This window comes from Sminthopsis crassicaudata, chromosome X, assembly GCF_048593235.1.
Source record: "Sminthopsis crassicaudata isolate SCR6 chromosome X, ASM4859323v1, whole genome shotgun sequence".
NCBI classification, from domain to species: domain Eukaryota; kingdom Metazoa; phylum Chordata; class Mammalia; order Dasyuromorphia; family Dasyuridae; genus Sminthopsis; species Sminthopsis crassicaudata.
In genome coordinates this window covers 84711183-84732751 of record NC_133623.1, presented here as the reverse complement: position 1 = coordinate 84732751, position 21569 = coordinate 84711183, and the positions used below count along the sequence as shown (strand labels likewise).

The window sequence follows — 21569 nt, the reverse complement described above, 5'->3', positions numbered from 1 at the left end:
TTCTTTTATCTCAGTGGATTCTCTGATCCCAGAGCCCTCCCCAGCTCGACCAGTGCAGTGTGCCACTACCCCACCGTCTGCACTGGCCTCTCTTCTTCCTCCCCTGGGAGCTGACCTTTCCTGCTGAAACTCCAGATTCTCTTCAGCTGGTAAGTTGTGCTTCCAGTCCTTGTGGATTCTATCAGTACAATGCTATTTCTGAGGCTGATTAAATCTAGTTGGTTGTGAGGGAAGAAAGGAGCTTACACAGTCACGTGTATCTTCTTTGCCATCTTGGCTCCGCCGATTATTTCATTTTTTGTAACCTCATTTACCTAACACAGTATCTAACAGATAATCAGTGCTTTAATGAATGTTGATTAATTAAATCACAAGATTCTTACCATAAATGAAATTAGAACACAAAGGGAGAAAAAGATAAAAGAGCTTAATCAGGAATTAAGTCATCCAAAACACTGATCATTTTAGAGCATCCATGCTATCATTTGACATATAAATGTTGTGCTTTTTATTTGGTAGACTGAGAGAATCACCACTTGGGGAAATGTTTTAAGTGCATTTTCTCTTTATTAATTTTATTCTGAATTTGAAAAATGGTCATTCTTTCTTTAATTACTATTTGAGCTCCCACTCACTAAGTCCCAGACAGCAGCTGATCAGTAATACTGGTGTTATGCCTATGATTATAACTTGGATTATTTTTGTTGCTGTTGTAATAGAAAAAATAGACCATATGTAAAGAGTGTTCATATTAAAATACTATTATGAACATCTCTTTTTGATTTCTTTTATGCACACATAGACAGACAGGCAACCTCTTTTCTGGTTTATTAAAGAAAAAAAATATTCACAAACAAACTGATAATCATAGTCAAATAAAACAAATCCACATCTGTAAATGGTATTTCTGCACAGTAGCCCATCATCTGTTTGAAGAAAGGGGCAGTCATAAGACTTATGGAGTTGGTTGTTGGAGTGATTAGAGTTCTTAGTTTTTGAAAGTTATTTAACTGTACAAATATGTATACATATATTGGATTTAACATATATTTTAACATGTATTAGATTACCTGCTATCTAGGGAGGGAGTAAAGGGGAGGGCATAATTTGGAACAGAAGGTTTTGCAAAGATCAATGTTGAAAAATTATCCATGCATATGTATTCTAAATAAAAAAGCTTTAATTAAAAAAAAGTTATTTATCTAATCTACACTGTTGTTATCTGTATATAAATTGTTTTTATATCACTCATTTTAGTTTCTCTAAACATTTTAGAACTTTTAAAATGAATAATCATTTGAAAAGTGACAGTTGTGAAAGATTTATTGCCATCTGCCTATTCCTTACCATATAATACTTTTTCCTTTCTTTTTTTTTTAATATCATGCTTTATATGGGTAAAATAATTTCTGGGCTATTTCCTCAGCTTGTACTTACATTCCAGAGTTTGGTTTCCAAATAGTGCTTTTTGTTAACAGTCAATCAAGATTGCCCCCATCTTAATTGATGAGAAAATTGAAGTTCACTGATATTAGTTAATTGCTTAGGATCACACACTGGAGGAAGCATATTGATAAATTTCAAAGTCCTATTATAGTTTTGCATTAATATCTCACTGCAGAATCTACAAAGACCATAGTTTAAATCTTTTAGATTTGGGTAGGGTAAAAACTTAGTTTCATGTCTTTTCAAATGTTGGCATTGCCACTTAACACTTGTATTATTTTTGAAAAGTCTGTGGTCAGACTATATGACTCACAGGATTGTTTAGCTCTTATTCTACAGACTATTTCCTGATTCCATGCCCTACTATCTGTTATGTTATGCTGTCTCTTAATTATAAAGAGCAATAAGCCCCCCCCAAAATTTTTTAGCTTTTTATATAAATTGTAATGCTTAGCAAAATTAAAAACTTTTTTTTTCTTAAAAAAAACTTTTCTTTTTCCTTTCAGAGTTATTTTGATGAAGGATGGATGCATACAAACTATCAGATTCAGATGAAACCTCTATTAGTTTAAGTTCAAATGATTATCCTAAATAAATGGATTCCTTTATGTATAAATGTTGTGTATTTTTAAATTTCAGACTTATATAAATAGTAACAAAATGAAATAAAAATATAGCTATTATTCTAATGTGATAGTTCATCATATTAAATTTTACTGTTAGGAAAGAGCTTTCTTTTTATGTGTATTTATGCTTACATTATTAGTTGATAAATCACTATGTGTTATGTGTGTTTTATGTATGTTTATGTATCTAAATATATGTATTTATACATACACATGTTTACATTTACAAATATGTGTAATGTCCGGGATAGCTTTCTAGAGGGCCTTAGGACCAGTCTTGTTCTCAGCAGAATAATCACCAGGAGAATAGTCAGGAGTAAAGTCCAAAGGAGTTGCCCCGTTCACAGTCTGTGTCTGCCATAACTTGACCCAGTCTCCTCTACCAGCATTCTGCCAGTCTGCCAGTTTGATTCTGAGTGTAAGAAGCAGGAGAGCCACCACGAGGATGATCAAAGAATGTCTCTGGATGACTTTGTCCTGAGTTAAAATACATTATTACAATTACATCAACTATGGCAGATCTATTACATCACCATGCTAGTACTAAGTATAGTACTAGATAACCATTGTATAGTAACTAGATAACCATTGTATTATCAATTCCACTGAGTTAACATCTTGTTTCAAGTATATTTCTTTCAAGTATACTTCTGCAAAATTCCCCCCTCTACATTTCCCACTTTTTTTTTTAATTTTAGAACACAGGTAGTCACACTCTTCTTGATTTCTCAGGAAGGGAGGTGGAAACACCAAAGGGAAATGGGGAGTCAACCCAGATATTGTTAGCCAGTATCTTCAGGGTTGAAATTGAAACAGGTATACATCAGCATGGGAGCACAGAGTTATATAGCACAGGCCAGTAGTGATGGCTCTCTCCACAGCTGGCACAGGTTCAGTGTGGTATAACAAACCTGAATTATACATGCAAGTAGTGGTATAACAAACAATATGAATTAACAAGTTATTGTAAAAGATTTCCATAAGTCCTAGAGGGAGGGTATATAAATAACAAACACACATGCACCTCCTTCAGCAGCCAAGAGATAGTCCAAAACCAGTCTATTGTCCATTACTTCTACTACTGTCAGGGAATGTGATGATTCCTGCAAGTTTTGAAGACCTGCAACAGTATTATCATGTCTCAGGGAATCCAATGATTCCTGCAGGTTTTAAAATCCTACAGCAGTCTCATTATGTGTCAGGGAATCCAATGATTCCTGAGGGTTTTCAAGTCCTGGAACAATCTTGTCCTATCTCAGGGAATCCAATAATTCCTGAGGGCTTTGAAGGCCTGCAGCAGTCTTCATTAAAAATCTTTTATTTCCATGAATCAGTTGCCATAACTGCCATGTTCTTTCAGTAGTGGGCACAATCAGTGATGGAACCACCTGATGTTTCTTGGGTATTCTCCTTTGTTTCAAGGGTCTTCTTCGTCTCTCTCCAATGGACAAGGTGAATACAACTCATTGGCATCCATCTGATTCCTTCTCCATCTGTAGAGATACAAACAAACCCTCTCCCCCAAGCAGTTAACCTATCTGGTCCCTTCCATTCGTCATTATCTAGATCTCTCCACATCACCTGGTGATTATGTAAAGATAGTGGAGCTGCTCACATTGGACACTGACCTTCTGTTGGATTATAAAACCTGTCTGCCAGAGCCAATGCATCTTTATCAAAAATCAAAAAATTAATAGTGTAAAGAGCTAAATTTAAAACTTCTCTAAGATTACCTGTGGCTCCCCCTTTCTTTTGTTTTTAGAGGAGTGTCTTAATGTCACTGTTTCTCCTCTCTACTATTTCCTGTCCTTGGGGATTAAAGGGTATGCCAGTGATGTGTAAAATTTGATACTGTGCACAAAAGTGTGCAAAATGTTTAGAAGTATATGCAGGTCCATTATCTCTTTTTATTGCTTGTGGCACACCCATGATTGCAAATGGTTGTATAAGGAATTAAGTGACCATTTGGGCAGTCTCTTTTGCTGCTGGTATTGTAAAAGTAAATCCTGAAAAGGTGTCTACTACAACATGAATAAAAGACAACCAAAAGATTTATAATGGGTCATATCCATTTGCCAAATTTCATTGGGTCTCAAACCACGAGGGTTCTTCCCTGGAAGGAGCTGTAGGAGTGTGGAAAGGAAGGCAAGTTATACAGGCTTTTACTATGTTCCTAGCTTCCTCTTTTGTTATCACAAACTGCAAATGTAAAGTTCCAGCAGCCTGATGATATTTAGAATGAGATTCTTGGGGTGCCTGAAATAAAGGAGTATTGGCTAACATAGTTAGAAAACTGTCTGCCTTTAAATTTCCATAAAACATAGGACGTGGAAGTCCACTATGGGATTGGACATGCAAGATATAAATCTTACCTGGATGCTTTCTCACTTGCTCTTGAAGTTCCTTAAAGAGCTGATATATAATAGAAACTACAAATTTTATTTTGGCTGTGGCAATTCTCTATACCACACCTACTGAATAGGCTGAATCAGATATTATATTTATATCTCCTGGATAATAAGTAAGAGCTAGAGGGATTGCATACAATTCATTCTGCTGAGTGGACTGAAAAGGAGTTCTGACTACTTTCTTTATAGTTAAGCCACAAGAGTATACAGCACAAATATTATGTTTGGATGCATCTGTAAAGATAGTCGGTCCTTTAAGAGGAACTTTAGAAACCTTTTCTTCAAGAATCCATTGCCAATTATGTAATAGCTGGGTTATCTTTAATGGAGACCCGTGTGTAAAATTTGGAGCTGTAGCCAATACAATTTGCCACTCTGGGATGGTTTTACAGCATATATTAATTTGTGCATTGGTATAAAAAGTGTATATCTTTTCAGGTCTTATCCCAGATAATGGTACTACTCGCTTAATGGCTTTAAATAAAATTCTAGCCACAAGCAATGGGTAAGAAGTAAGGCTTTGTTCTGGTTGTGCTGGGAGGTTCACTCACTCTATCACACTGTCTCCTTGATGAAGGACTGCTGTGGATGCCTCTTTTGTAGCAAAGACTGATATTTCCAAGGGTTTTTGAGTGACTCTTTCAACCACTTTGGATAAAGCCAGTTCAACTTCTCTCAAAGCTTCTTTTGTAAGCTGTCATGGTGAGTTTAAAGCAATGGCTCCCCTTTAAAATGTCTTATAAAGCTTGCAATTGATTGGTAGTTAAGCCTAACACTGGACACATCCATTGGATATCTTCTATCAATTTCTGAAAGTCATTTAAAGCGTTCAACTTCTGTATTCTTAAATAAAGTTTTTGTAGTGTAAGCACCTTAGGATATACTTCATATCCTAAATATTGAAAAGGAACATGTCTTTAAATGTTTTCTGGAGCTATATGCAATTTGTAGTTCCTTAGTGTTTTTATCGTCTTTTATAGACATATTTCTAACATTTGTTCCTCAGGTGCACACCACAAGATATCATCTATGTAATGTAGCAACATAACTTTTGGAAATGCTTTTCTTACTGGAGTAAGAGCAGCAGCAACATACATTTACACATAGTAGAGCTATTTTTCATTCCTTGTGGCAAAACTGTCCATTCAAATCTTTTATAAGGCTCAGCTAAATTAACACTGGGCACTGAAAAGGCAAATCTTTTCATATCCTCCTTATCTAGAGGGATAGAATAGAAACTATTCTTAATGTCTATAACCCAAAGAGGCCGTTCTCTAGGCAATTGAGTAGGAGATGGAAAACCAGGTTGAAGAATTCCCATAGTTCCTATCTGTTCATTTACTTTTCTTAAATCAGTCACCATCCTCCATTTTCCTGATTTCTTTTTTACCACAAATACTGGAGAATTCCAAGGACTTAGAGAAGGTTGTAAGTGTCCTTGGTCAAGTTGCTCCTGTACTATATCTAATAAGGCCTGAATTTTATCACTAGCTAAGGGCCACTGTTTTAGCCACACTGGTGTATCAGTTTTCCATCGAATGGGAACAAGTGAGAGTACAGGCAGGCCCTCGGCAGCAGCCCTGCCTAAAAAGCCGAAGTACTCATTTGTAATCCTAAATGCTGTAAGATGTCCCTTCCCCATAGATTGATGGAGACTTTTTCAACTATAAAAGGAGTAAAAACTCTTGCTTCACCTTCAAATGTCCATCTCAAAGGAATAGCACTAACTTCAATTGCTATTGATTCTCCTATGCCAGACATATAGGTATCTGCCTTAATCTTTGGCCAATGACTGGGCCAATTGTCACTAATGACTGTATGATCTGCAGCCGTGTCTACCAACCCTTTCAATGATATTCCATTTACATAGATAGTGAGCATACTTTGGTCAGCTGTAACTGCTACAGTCTAGAATATTTCTGGATTTTCCTGCTTGGAGTCAGAATCTGGGCAACTATCACCAGATTGCCTATCAGGAGTGTATTAGATAAGGTTATGGGATATTATCTATGCATTCTCCAGTTTCCCACATCAGTGTATGGATGAACACTGTTTTGTAAGCATCTCAGGAGGTGAAATGGTCAAGTCTACTGTAGATACATCGGCTGGAGGGGAACAGAGTTCACCTCTCCAGGGGGTATCTCAGTAGTGCCAGCTGCATACAGCTCTATTCTCCCCAATTGTAATTCCTTTCTCCAATCAGATTGCTTCTCGACTGATTCATCATGACTGAGGACTGAATGTCTAAAGACTCTCTGGGTGTAACATCGGCTGCCATCATGCCCCATTTTTTTTTTTTTGCCTGGAGCTCTGAAGCTGGGCCCCACTTCGCATTTCCTTGAGTCAATCTACATTATGATGCTCAATGGAAGCCTCTGCTGTATTTTGGACTTGGGGTTTTGGGTCTTGTTCTCCCACCCTGTTTTTCACTCTATCTTTATGCCAACATTGAGCTTTCAAATGCCCTACTTTACCACATTGAAAGCATTGACTAGTTTCTCTGGAAGTCCCTTGCCAAAAGAGACTCTGTCTTCCCATGTTCGGATCTTGAAAAGTCTCCATCATAGCCTAGGTATAAAAGGTATCTGTGTGCAATGTGGTAAAGCATCTTATCATTTCCTCTAAAGGAGCATCCTTGTGTTGTCCTAGTATAATTCTTCTGTTAAAATCCTTATAGGTGCTAAATCGGTACTTAATAATTCTCTAGCTCAGAGTTCACACCTTTAGTTCAAACCTTTAAAGGAGTTTACACCTTGAAAAGGAGTTTGCTCATTGGTTGTAAGAATTTCCCATAAGCCCATGGAGTACCCACGAGCCCATTCTCTGGTAAGATATAAGGACCCAGGATTTAGGAAGGAGAGGTGATTTGAGATTCTACTGTGGTGCTGGCTGGGGACACTTGGACAAGAGCAGATTCACAAGTCTAAAGGAAAAGCCTGCTCACAGACTTCCGGGAGATTCACAACTAGGATTGACTTCTGGGAAACCCACAATCCCACACTCTTGGAGGCAGAGTCTGATTCATTCCCACGTCTACTTTCGTGCTGGCTGGAGACTTTGGATTCAGAGGGAGCTAGAGACTGAATCTGGCTGGAGACATTCTGACAGGAAAAGATTCAAGACTTTGAAAAACACAATTTAGCATCTGGACTTTAACTCCTGGCTGCATTTTGGGATTATTGAACTGGAACTAAAGCCAAGGCTGCCTCTCCAGAAGCTCCCTAAGAGATCCTGCTCCCAGAGAAGAATCACAATCTAGAGAAAACAGAACTTCACATTCTTCTACAAATCTCATTAGCATTTTATCTAGCAAGTTGTTTTATCATTATTCCTGTTGCTTCATTTTCACCAATAGTTCACATGACAGCTGTCTGCAGATGTTCCAAGAAATTAGCAAAGGGTTCATTTGGATCTTGCTGTCTTTTTGTGAAGGCTTCCCCTTCATCTTGCTTTTCCTGGGAGGGTGCCCCATGTTTTGAAAGCAGCAGCAGCAGCATCAATTTGGTCATATGCTATCAAAGGGTAATAAATCTTCACTAAAGTGTCTGCCCAAGGACCTAAACCTGCTATTTGATTAAAGGTGATTGGTATATTAACTCCAGTTTGCCCTATTTCATTGGGCTTGTATCCTACATAGTTCACTATACTCAGAAAACCACAGCAAGTTCTGTCCGGGTTGTAAACATATCCTTTCTATGGATTTCCAATTACTAGAGATTAAAATTTCATAAGCCAAATTCTCCAATGCCATCTTAATATAAGACAATGTAGCCCCATAGAGTGCAACCGCTTTTGAAATCTTTGGTAATTTCCAGGTCAAAAGGAGTGTATCTTCTCCTTTCTTGACCTGAAGAGTCAAACTCTTGAATAACAGGTTATGCTTCTTTTCTTAAATCAGATATAGCCTATCCTTTTTCTTTAGCTTTAATTAGTGCTTTTTGTAATTGTGTCATAGGTTGCTTCATAGGTGGTGCTGCCCCTCCCCTCCTCCTTCTCCCTCCACCCAGGAAGTATTAATTGAGGGGGGTAGGTCAGGGGATGGGGAATGCCCTAATGGCTCCTGCTGTAAAGCACCACATTCCTTAATTTCATCAGCACTGTACTTAATCCTTTTTTGTTCAATTCTTCATACTTTTCAGCTGCTCAGTCAGTACCCTTCCCCTCCTGCTCTTTCTTCCTTTTCCTTATTCTAATACCTATGTAATTCCTTAAAGCCAATTGTATTATGTTGTATATATAGAATGATTCTTCAGGAATTGATTCAGGACCATTATCATTGTAATATTCAATTAGTTGCTCTCCCATTAGTTTCCACTTATCTGGCTCAAATTTTTCTTCTTTAGAGAACTAAGGAGTCATGTACTTTAATGTTTCTAAGACTCCAGTGAGCTGCTTCTGAGTTACAATCAAACCTTGATTCTTTATTAGCTTAATTATGTATTAATTAATTATGGGGAATGTTCTTTCCTAAGCATTTATCCCTTTTCAGCTGAACACTAGTTTAACCCTTACCAAAGTTTCCTGCTTATCTGTTTTTGAACTCACCATATTTCCGGGTCATGGGGACTTCTCCACTGACCTCACGATTGTGTCAGTTGAATATATCCTAAAATTTGCACTTAGAAATTGAAAGGTTTTTTTAAACATTTTTCTAGTCTCCTTGTATTTATGGAATTTTAGAAACTAACAATTAAAAACAATCCAAATACTTTTAGAAAATTAGCAATAACAGCTTAATAGTATTTTTAAAATTTATAATTGGGCTGCTAGGTAGTGTAGTGGATAGAGCACCAGCCCTGAAGTCAGGAGGACCTGAGTTCAAATCTGATCTCAGACACTTAACACTTCTTAGCTTTGTGACCCTGGGCAAATCATTTAACCCCAATTGCCTCAGCAAAAAACAAACAAACAAACAAACAAACAACAAAGCAAAAAAAAAAAAATTAATGGTCACTTTTCAATCTATTTTTTTTTAATCTGTAAAATGTTAAAGTTTGTAAATTGTGGTAGAATGATGAGCAATTTCATATTTAAATCCTTTTACAAAACTAAAACTTACACTTTTTCCAGAAATATTTATTATTTGAATAAAAACACATCAATTATTTCTCAGAAAAGCCCTATTTTATATTTAAATATTTATTTCCCAAAAGGTTCTACGCTATTTATTTGTGATGATATATATTGCTAAATTAGCAAAACATTTTTTGATCAGTCATTGGAAAAATACAACATTTAACCTTGGAAGGAAATAAAGAAATATTTCTGTAATTTTACATGAGAAATTTTTGGGGTCACTTAATTATAATTAGTTCTGTACTACAGATTTTATATATATATATATATATATATATATATATATATATACATACATATATATATATATATATATATATATATATATATATATATATATTTTTTTTTTTTTTTTTTTACTTCATAATCTTTTCTAGGAAAAAAAGTCCAAAAGGAAAATAAATACAAATCAAGTCAAAGTGATGAAGGAGGAGTAATTAAAGTATAGAATTCATGATCTAGAGGTAGTAGTGGTAAAGAAAATAAAGATGAGCTGGCTAGCAATTCATCTGTGACCCTAAGATAAGTAGAAAGTTGTAGAGGGCCTAAGATAGTAGGGGAACTCTGAGTGAATGTGATTGATGGGATACAGCCCCCAAGTTGAGGTGCCAAAATATACTGTCTAGACTAGCTCTCTGGAGGATCTTGTAACAAGCCCAAGTCCTTGGTCTCAGTGGAGGAATGATGAAGGCAGGAGACCCATGAAGATGTAGTCCTCGTCTGTGTCTTCTCTTTGTTTGAGCCTCAGTCTCAGTCTCAGTCTCAGTCTGAGACTGAGATTGAGGTGGAGTGAGAACTCTCCAGTCCTCTCAGCTCTTAAATACCTGAGTCTGATTACATCATTATATCACACTAAATATATGCCAACTAGAGTGAAAACATCATTACAGCACACTAATTATGTGGGAACTAGAGAACCATTATCTCATCAATCACACTGAGTAAGTGCTTACTATAAGCACCCTGCTGTAAGTTTCTTTGCTTTGAGTAGAACACAGGTGGTCATGCCCTCCCTGACTTCCCAGGGAGGGAGGTGAGAAATTCCTAAGGGAAAATGGAGAGTCAAACCAGATATTGTTAGCAGTTTTCCTCTGGGATGAAGGGTTTTATACCTCACTTAGAGTTCCCCCACTGTCTACGGCCTTCTACAGAAAATGAGTCTAATGTAGAAATAAACTTTTGTACATTTATCTAGGGACCAAATAAATATTGACAGTATGATGTCAGTTCCTCATTTAGAGTTGTGTTAACTTTTTGGTAAGTGAAGCAGTGGGTTTATTGTTGATAAATTTCAAAGTACTTTTATAGTTTTACATTAATATCTCATTTTAGAATCTACAAAGACCATAGTTTAAATCTTTTAGATTTGGGTAGGGTAAAAACTGACATTTAATTTTAAAACAATTATTTTCCATATAAGTTGTCATTCTTTTAATATCATTAGTGATACTTTTTGGTCTAACATAAATTAATGACATTAATTATTTAACCTGTTAATTTAAAATGGATTAGAATATTTTTGTTTCAACCTTATTAAATTATTTTACATTTTTTGAGCTTAAAAGGAGGCAAATTCCCTCATGATTCCAAGTATGCTATGTAAATTAATAGAAATGGCACAAAAGAAAACAAATAGTGGAACAAATAGATATATTTATTTTAGAGTAACACAGTTTAACAACATTGAGGAACCAATTTTCCAAATATCTGAAAAAGGTAATAATACCAAATGATTGACAAAATACTTATGGACTTTATTATTACTAAAAACAGGTGATCAAAAAATATGACAACAAATGCTGCCCTGCTTTTTTCTCCCTCATCTCAACAAAACCTTTATGAGAATAATTTATATACATTGACTTTATATACATTGATAATAAATATAGGAAGGAAATGGACAGTTTTTTTTTTTACAAATATAATTGCATCTTTTTTGCAAATAAATAAAAGAATAGAAGATATAGGTTTATTGAAAAAAACTGATTAAAGTTTTGAAGACTGATCTAACAAGAAAAATCTCATAAGTTACTATGATACATGACTTGTTGATGAGTGTGACAACAAAAATAAATTTCTATGGTGAGTCTTTCACATTAGCCAGCATATAAAACAAATGAATAGTTACTAAATATGGAGGATAGTCCATATGAAAGTCCAAGTGAAAGTGGGATTCCTGATAAGATTCTTCAGTTGTACCTTTTTGCAAATGTTATTAAGGCTCATTACATCAAGCCACCAAATATTTCAGAACTATCTAATGGGATACATATTTACTCAAGAGTTTGGCTTAATTATCCACAGGAAAAAAATCTAGTAGATGAAGAATATCTCTTCAGATTTAAATTTTACAATTGAATAAATATCACATGGAATATATCCATCAAATAAAAATATTTTATCAAGTGTCTTTGTCTTATTTTTCCAAATGAAAACAAAAAACAAAACAACAACAGCAAACTCAAACTCTTTCCTGTTATTATACAATGTCTTTTTTTCTCTTTACATTGTCCCTCATTCTTTAAATGTAGCAATGCAGTTTCCTGATAGAATATAATAATTTTGCATTCTGTGTGCCCACCACCCCAGATCCTCCTCACCCAATTGTTGGGAAAGTTATAAAGGGAGTTCTTAATAAAGTTTAAGTTTGACTGGTTAGTCTGTATGACTATTATGGATGAAAATAACTTCTAATCTGTCCTTTCATGCACAATTTTGTCTACTTTTCTTCTTTACAAAATCTTTATAAGAATGCTATATGTATATCAAGGGTAATCTTAAGGAAATTTGAGAAAGCAAGTAGAGTTTTACAAATGATGTTCTACAACATAATATTTTGGTTTTATAGTTAACTGAAAGGATTTTTCATTCTGCAATGTTAATTGTTAATTTAAAAAAATTGAATTAGAATAATGTTCATGTTTAAAGACCATTCCAGAAATGAATGGAATACACATACATACACACACACATATTAAGATCATCCAAGATTCCTAGGAAAATATAAATATATTTATTTAGAATAATTATAACTTATTAGCAATTAATAATAATTAATACTAATTCTTTGGGCTGATTCAAGAAGATATATACATTCCCTGTTCTCTTTTTGTTCTGACTGATTGATTGATAGATGCAATTAATAAGTGTTCTTGCCTAAGAAAGCTATTTAGTTACTTTGTAAGGGGTGGGGTAATCATTGAAGATCCACATTTTTTACATAAACATTCTCTCAGCTCTAATAGTCTATGAGCTAAGGATCCATTCCCCAACCTAGGACAGCACTAAAGAACATAGGAATAAACAAAGCTTTCCTTGAAATACAAAGAGTTTCTATCTAAAACCATCAACAAGTGTAATGGGATTATGGTAAAAGCCCTTCCAGTAAGATCAGATATGAAGCAAGAATGCCTTTTATGACAGCTCTTATTCAATATTGTACTGGAAATATTAGCTCTAGCAATAAGAGAAGAAAAAGCAATGAAAGGAAGTACAAACAAAAAGGAAACAAAACTGTCACTCTTTGCAGATGGTAAATATAGATGATCACAAAGAATATGCTCAAAACTGATTGAAAAAATTAACAACTTTAGCACAATCACAGAATATCATATAAAAACACAGAAATCATATTATATATATAAAACCAACAAAACATAACAGTAAGTGAGAGAAAGGAAAATTTTATTGAAAATAACTATAGCTGATAGAAAATATGAGAATCTACCTGTCAAGACAAACTCAGAAACTATATGAATATAAAATACATTTCCCATAAATTAAGAGAGATCTATGCAATTGGAAAAAATATCAGTTGCTCATGGATAAGCTGAAACAACATAATAAAAGTGAAAATTCTACCTAAAATAATTCATTTATTCAGTGTCATACCAATGAAACCATGAAATTTATTTTATAGAGCTAGAAAAGAATCATAAGAAAATTCATCTAGAAGAAAAACAATGGTCAAGAAATCCAAAGAAATTAATGATTTAAAAAATGGGAAGGGAGCTATATTAAATATCCCAGATCTTGAACTATGTTATAAAGCAGCAATCATGAAAGTTATCTGGTACTGTTTAAGAAATATAGTAGTGAATGAGTGGAAAAATTAGATATGTAAGATATAATAATAAATGACCACAGAAATTTAATGTTTGATCCATCTATAGCCCCCAGCTTCTGAGACAGGAAGAAAATCACAACTAGAGAAAACTTCTGGGAAAACTGGAAAATTATGGCAGAAACTAGTAATTGACCAGCATTTTACACTGTATACTAAGATAAATTCAAAATGGGTGCAGGATTTAGACATAAACAGTGATATCTTAAGCAAATAAGGAGCACATGGCAGAGTTTACCTGTCAAATCACTGGAAAAGAATTGAGAACCAAACAAGAAATAGAGAAGATTATGAGATGCAAAATGGTTCTTTTTTACATTAAATGAAAAAGGTTTTGCACAGAAAGAATACAACCATGATTTTAAGACAAGCAGAAAGCTGGGTAATAAATTGACATGTAAAATCAGCAAAAAACTTTACAAATACATTATCAAATATATGGAGAACTGAGTCAAATTTGTCAAAATACAAGTTATTCCCAAATGTAAAAGGTCAAAGGATATGAAGAAGTGGTTTTCTGATGTAGAAATCAGAGCTATATATAGTCATAAGCAAAAAGCTCTAAATCACGATTTATTAGAAAAATGCAAATTCAAACAGTTCTGAGGTACCATTTTACACTTATTAGGTTGGCCAATATGACAGAAAATGAAAATAATGTATGTTGGAGGGGATGTAGGAAAAGTGGGACTTCAATGCATTATTGGCGCAGTTGTGAACTTTTCTAGCCATTCTGGAGAGCAATTTGGAGCTATGCTCAAAGGGCAATTGTGTGCATATCTTATAATTCAACAATACTGCTAGTAGATAAGAATCCCAGAGAGATTTTTTTTTTAAAGGTGAAAGAACCTACTGACACAAAAACATTCATAGCAGCTTTCCTTGTGGTGGTAAGAACTGGAGGAGATGCTGATCACTTGGGGAATGGCTGAACAAATTTGGTTATATGAATGGAATGGAATACTATTGTGCTGTAAAATATGACAAGCAAGCAGATTTCCGAGAAAAAGCTGGAAAGATTTCCAGGAATTGTTGCAAACTGAAGTAAGGAGAGCCTTGAGAATGAGGTACACATTCACAACAACCTATCAGGATGATCCATCAACTATGAAGACAACAGCAACACAGTGGTCTGAGATAATTACAAAGGAATTCTGCGGGAAAGGACTATCCACATCTAGGAAAGACCTTAGGGACTCTGAATTCAGAGCACAGCATTAAATTTAAATTTCTTCATTTTTTTCATACCCTTTTCTCTTTTGATCAGTTTCTTCCACAAAATGACTAATATGGAAACATGTATTACATGATTGTATGTATGTAACACATATTAAATTGTTCCTCACCTTAGGGAAGGGGAAAGAGAGGAAGAAAATACCTTATTTTAACTGTGAGTCTTACTATGTGAGTGGGGTTTGAAATTTAAAAGAAAACAGCCCCTGTCCTCAGAGAATAGTATAAGCATGGCCTTTAAAAAAAAGTCTCACCCTTCCTGTTCCACCAGGATGGCCAATGAATTTATTTCAGGCATTTTCAATGTTTTGATTCGTTTTCTGGACTTTTCCTTTAATTTGTTTTTTTCTACTGTAGGATGTCTCTTTGTATACTTTTGTTGTTCAGTCATTTTTCAGTTCTGTCAAATCCTTCCTGACCTCATTTGGGGCTTTCTTGTCAGAGTGATACTGCAGTGGTTTGCCATTTCTTTCTCTAGCTCATTTTACAGGTATCTAAAGTGAGGCAAACAGAATTCAGTGACTTGCCCAAGATCACAAAGCTAGTAGGTGCCTGAGTCTGTATTTGAACTCAGGTTTTGCTGACTCCAGAGCCAAAGTGCTATCCACTGAGTATCCTAAGTGTCCTGATCTCTGTCTATTAAGCACTACAGACATAGGAACCATCAAGGTCAAGGCTCTTAGAGTGAATGGGAGGAGACGAGAGGGCTCAGCTCTAATGGGGGTCCTTCCTTCCAGCAGCACTGACTGGTAACTTCTTTGTCATTTTCTCCTTCAGGCCCCTGATCCTCTTGTCTACTAACTTCATTCAGGCTCAATGTCCTCATTCCTAAAAAGGTAATGATCTTGGCATCCCCTCTCTGAGGGCTTTTGTAAGGAAAGTGCTGTATCCATCTCAGAGCAGCAAAGAAATATGGGTTTTTCTATCATTATTATAATTTTAAGAGATTAAGAGATTTTTGTCCTGGGAATAAGAGAACAAGAAGAGGGAGGCAAGATTGTGCAAGGAGCAGGAATGGCAGAAAAGTGAGTACCCCAAGTCTGGGCCAGCAAGAGAGGGGCAGGTGCAGGTGGGAGTGAGCCCAAGAGGGGTGAGAAAGGATTTCCCACACCACTCAAAGGAAGTGAGCCAGAGAGTAAGACCCTAGAGACAAAGCCTGCCCCAACCAGGGGGAAGACACTGGTGATGCCCCTGGGGACTTGGAACCTGCAGACCTTAAACACATGATGTCCTGAGAAGAGAAAGGTGATAGGGGATGAAAAATGTTAATAAGTTAAAAGATGAAAATGAGTGACAAAGTGATGGCTGCCTCAGCCCATAGAGGTTAAATGAAGCAATGAATGTCAAGAAAAATTAAAGTTACTTGTTTAAGAAAGTAAAAATAATTTCATTTATGTTGATGAGGAATGCTTACTTTGGCCATTATATTCTTATATGTTAAAAATAGTAGTCCTTTGTAAGAACTTGCAAAAGAGATTTTAATACTCTTATTGAACTTGTCTTTTATTAAAAAAAAAATATGGAGTCCCAAATTTTTTCTGTCCCCTCCCTTTCTCTCTCCCTAAAAGAATAAGCAATTTGGTATAGGTTTTATGTATATGTGATCCTATACAACATATTTTCATAGTATTCTTGTTGTACAAGATGAAACAGACCTAAAGAAAGAAACCATGAAGAAAACAAAGTGAAAAGAGTATGCTTCAATCAGTATTCAGACTCCATCAATTCTTTCTCTGGATGTGAATAAGATTTTTCCTCATGTTTCTTTTTAAAGATCACTATGTTGCTCAGAAGAGCCTAATCATTCCTAATTCATCATCCTCCAGTGTTCCTATTACCAGATTCTATTGGCTTTACTTACTTCTCTTAAATCTTTCCAGATTTTTCTGAAATCTGTCTGTTCTTCATTATTTATAGTAAAATCATATTCCATCATGTTCATATATCTCAACTTGTTCAAACATTCCACAGCTGATGGGCATCTACTAATTTTACAATTTGCCACCATAAAAAGTGCTGCTATGGATATTTTTGCATATGTGGGGTTTTCCCTCTTTTATAACTTCTTTGGGATACAGACCGAGAAGTAACATCACTGGACTATGGTACTTCAGAGTTGTTTTAACTTGTATTTAATCCCATCAATAATAATTTAAATCTATTTTTCTTGACTATAGATAGCTTTGATTTTTTCACTTTTACACTGCTTGTTCATATCCTTTGACCATTTATGCATTAGAGAATGACTTGTGTTCTTGTAAATTTGACTCAGTTCTTTGTATATTTGAGAAATTAAGCCTTTAAGCAGAGATATTTGTTATAAAATTGTTTCCCATCTTTCTTTTTCCTTTTTAATTATAGTTGTATTGGTGTAGTTTCAGTAAAAAAAAAAAACAAACCTTTTCATTTCGTATCATCAAAATGACCCATTTTACATTCCATAATTCTCTTGATCACTTGTTTGGTCCTAAATTCTTCCCTTTTCCAGAGATCTGAGTTAAATTACACCACGCTCTCCTAATCAACTTTTATGTCTAAATCATGTACCCATTCTGAACTGAACTTCTCTTGGTATACAGTTGATTGGTAAATACATAGTATTTGTCTCCTCCATGTCTCAGTGCAGGTCTGCATATATTTGCCCTAAAGATGAACTTAAGCCTGGAGATGTGATAGATTGTATATGAAAGCCAGTGTATTACCTTGAGGCACCCAGGCCAGTTCTTTAAGCTCAAAACATCTTGACTAATTTATCTTCAACTACTTCTTCATCTTCAACTTCACTGAAAATAGACAACTCATGAGAGCCTCATTGAGGTGCCACTGAGGGGGGCTGGCTATACCCTCCCCCCAATGCAGGTATCTGGAATAGTTCATCTAAGAGCCTTCTTGGTTGGTACTGAACCTTCTTTGTCTAAATTAATGCCTTAATACAGGGGCAACTGATAGTTTTTCAAATGCTTAAATCTGACTTTATTTGTGTGAAAAGTATTTTTTGCTTATATCCTTCCTGAGTTTGGCTTGGCAGGTATACTCCCAAGTATTTTATAACTACACTTTTAAAATTGGGATTCCCCTCCCCCCATCCTTTGCTGCTGAGTCTTGCTGGTTATATATGGAAATATCAATGATTCATGTGGGTTTATTTTATATGCTGTAATTGTGCTAAAGTTGTTAATTATTTCAACTATTAATCAACAATTATTCTTTTTTAAAATTCACACAGACATTTAATTAGCTTTATTTACAAAGAGGGGTTTGTTTTTTCCAGTCTTCAATCATGCTGAGATGATAATGAGGCAAGAACACCAGTTTTAAAAGAATATATACAGAATTGTAAAAATAACAGATGGTGATGCTCCTGAAAAGGGGGCAGACTGGACTACAACAGCATTTTTCTCTCTCTGCCTCAGTTAGTCAGAAGCAATTCTACTGCAGTCTCTACATCCCATGATTTTGAAGACAAGGCCACTATTACTGCATTACTATCAAATCCCATAGCACACAGGTTTTCTATTTTTTTGGCATATTCTGGACTAGTAGCTGGTGCTCCAGCATACACGTGTGCCCAAAATCGAGCTGTCTGTTGGAACATTTCTGGATTCTGTTTGTACTGATTGGCTACTACTGCATCTTGTGGATCATCTGGTTCTGCAGCTGCCAACAAAGCTTGCAATGAGAGCAATACTGTCCTTAGAGTCATTGCTGCTGCCCATTGATCTTTCAGAATATCCAAACAAATGGCCCCTGTGACAGAACTAATATTAGGATGCCAAATTTTAGTAATGAAGCGCACCTTAGGGGGACTAAATGGGTACGTTTCTGGTATTTTTATTTCTAGTTCGTATCTTCCTCCTTCATATGGGGTGTCTGGTGGCCCCGCTATTTCTCCTCTAAGTTCTGTAAAGTTCTCATCTACAAGATCTACTTTAATTTGATTTTTGTTCGTCTCCTCGCTCTTCAGCACCTCCTTGAACTCTCGCTTGATTCGCTGCACCGCAATGTTGGCCATGTCTCCTTCCGCAGCCGAGTCACACCCCCGCCTCTGCCACCGGCAAGAACTCAGCCAAAGGCTCTCCTCACAGTGCAATAATTATGCTAAAAGAATGAAAATTGTGTTTCCTAATTACTTATTATTGTCCATGTTAGTTAATTAGCCTTTGTAAATGGGGAAGGACAAACAACATTGGATCCCCTGTGCCCAACAGCCCAACCACTAGTCCCCAGGATGCTCGCCTTGTTCAAAGATCAGGAAGCGGGGTTGGACCCTCACTCCATTGCCAGTGGAAATCGGGATCCAGTCATCCAGCCCAGCTAGGTGAAGAGACTCTGGAGGCAGGATGTAGTGTCTAGCAAGGAAGCAGTACCAGCTGTAATCAAGGGTTACCGCGTTGTACACAACACGCGCACACATGCAAACACATGCACACACATGGCTGATACTCCCAGGCCCTTTTACCCACACTTACACACAACCTTCTTATCACTAAGAAAAGCCAGCTGGGGAGGGGAGAGCTTCATGAAAAGTAGGTGGGGGGAGGGAAGAGAAGAGCAAGAGAAGAAATAGAGGGGCAGGGGCAGAAGCAAGGGTGGGGGGCACTTACGTGAAAGACACTTAGGCACGAGGAGGACACTTAGAATCGTTCAGTATGGAAGATGGTGGTAATGGAGTGGGGGGGGGCATTTAAAGGGACTGGGAGGAAACCAATGTGAGGGACCGGAAGCCCTCTGGTGGCTCTGGTCCCCACACGTCCTCACTTGGAGACAATGATTTACAGTTAACAGAAGGTGGGAAGGGGTGATCACTGTGACATCACCACAGAAAGGGGGCTAGTCTTCCAGAGGGAAAGGGGGACGGGAAGAGGAAAGGGAGGGGGCTCTGTGACATCAGGTCCAGAGCAATGGGAACCGGTAACTGAAAACTCAAACATCTAAGTCTAAGGAATTAGTGGGACAAAGAACAAAGTATAGACAACAATCAGTACTGTTAGTAGTCCATCACAACCCACCGCCATCCGTGCATTCTTCCTCTACCCCACACACTCTCTCTCCAGAGGGTTTGTGATCCAGTGGCACCCTCCTCCTTACTGGACGGGGCACGGGACACTCCATCTGCCCACTCTGGCCATTTCCACAGGCTTGATCCCTTCCCTCCAATGTTGTCCCTCCCAATCTCTATCTCCAGGTTTCCCTGACTTCCTTTAGATCCCACTTAGAATCCCACCTTGTACAAGAAGCCCTTCACGGCTCTCCTTATCTCTAGACAGAGCCTCTTTTCTCTGCCTTATTGCCAATTTACCATAGATGATTTGGTTACACTTCAGCTCTGTGTATATCATCTGCCCTATTAGATGTGAGGACCTTGAGAAAGGGGATTGCATTTAGCTTTTCTTTTTCCTACTAAGTACCTGACAATTTTTAGACACTTTCAAATGTTTATTGACTGAATAACTGAGATACCATAGTTTATGGGATGTCATATATCTTTCGTTATCCATGGAGTTTTCTTAGAAAGATACTGGATTGGTTTGCTATTTCCTTGTCCAGTGTGTTCTCATTTTACAGATGAGGAACTGAGGCAAAGAAGAGTTAACTAACTTGTTTAAGGTCTTAGTGTCTAAGGCCAGACTTGAACCCAGTGTTCTATGTACTGCACACTTAACTTCCTTGTCTAGGGCTAATAAGAAAAAAAAAATTAAAAAAAAAAAACAATGACCCTGGGAGTACACAAAACCAGATAGTGAGCCTGTAGGTGTAGTCATTGCCCTTGCTAGTAGGGTTGGGATTGAAATCAGGCTTTACTACATCCAAATCTCATCTGACTGAGAGAAGTGATTTTTTCCTATTATATTAACAATCAATTATTAAATTATTATTGACTTTTTCTCTCTATTTCTTTATGTAGTGACCAGTCCCTACAAGTCATTCAGTCTCTAAGGGACATTGCCAGTTAGGATCACTCAAAACTTTAGCAGCTTCCATGTTAAAGTAGCAAAAGCTTGGGATATGATATTTGGGGAGGCAAAGAGCCAGTCTTACAATAATGAACAAGCTATGTGGGAAAACTGAGTAAAATCATTAATGAAACACAGAAATGTTAAACTTTTCTCAATACAAGACTCAAGAGAAACATAGGCAAAGCAAAAAGGACTCACATGTGCAAAAATGTTTGTAGCATTCCTTTTAGTAGTAGCAAGGAACTGGAAACTGATTGGCTGCCCATCAGTTGGGGAATGGCTAAATAAGTGATGATATATGAATGTAATGGAATATTATTGTTCAATAAGAAATGATGAGCAAGCTGATTTTAGAAAAGCCTGCTGAGGGAAGTGAACAGAACCAAAAGAACATTGTACACAATAAGAACAAAATTATGTGATGATTCCCTGTGATGAACTCAGCTCTTCTCAATAGTGTGGTGATTCAAGGCAATTTCAATAGACAATAGACAAAAGAGCCATCCACATCCAGAGAGAGAACTATGAAAACTGAATGTATATCAAACAATGTATTTCCACCTTTATTGTTGTTGTTCTTTGTTTGCTTCAGATAAAAGAAAAGGAATAGGGAGAAGAAAAGTGGAAGAGAAGATTAAGGGAAGTAGTGATTAGTAGGAAAAAAAAAGATCTTTGAGGAAGGACAGTATATAAGAAGAAA

General features: G+C 36.3%; 1 protein-coding gene and 1 pseudogene across 3 annotated transcripts in view; one reads left to right on the top strand and one right to left on the bottom strand.

Moving 5' to 3' along the window:
* Window positions 1–21569, top strand: part of LOC141549155 (transcriptional regulator ATRX-like) — a 796624-nt gene that overhangs the window by 321784 nt on the left and 453271 nt on the right. The window lies entirely within an intron of this gene.
* LOC141549184 (ubiquitin-conjugating enzyme E2 K pseudogene) lies at window positions 13223–19108 on the bottom strand (annotated as a pseudogene).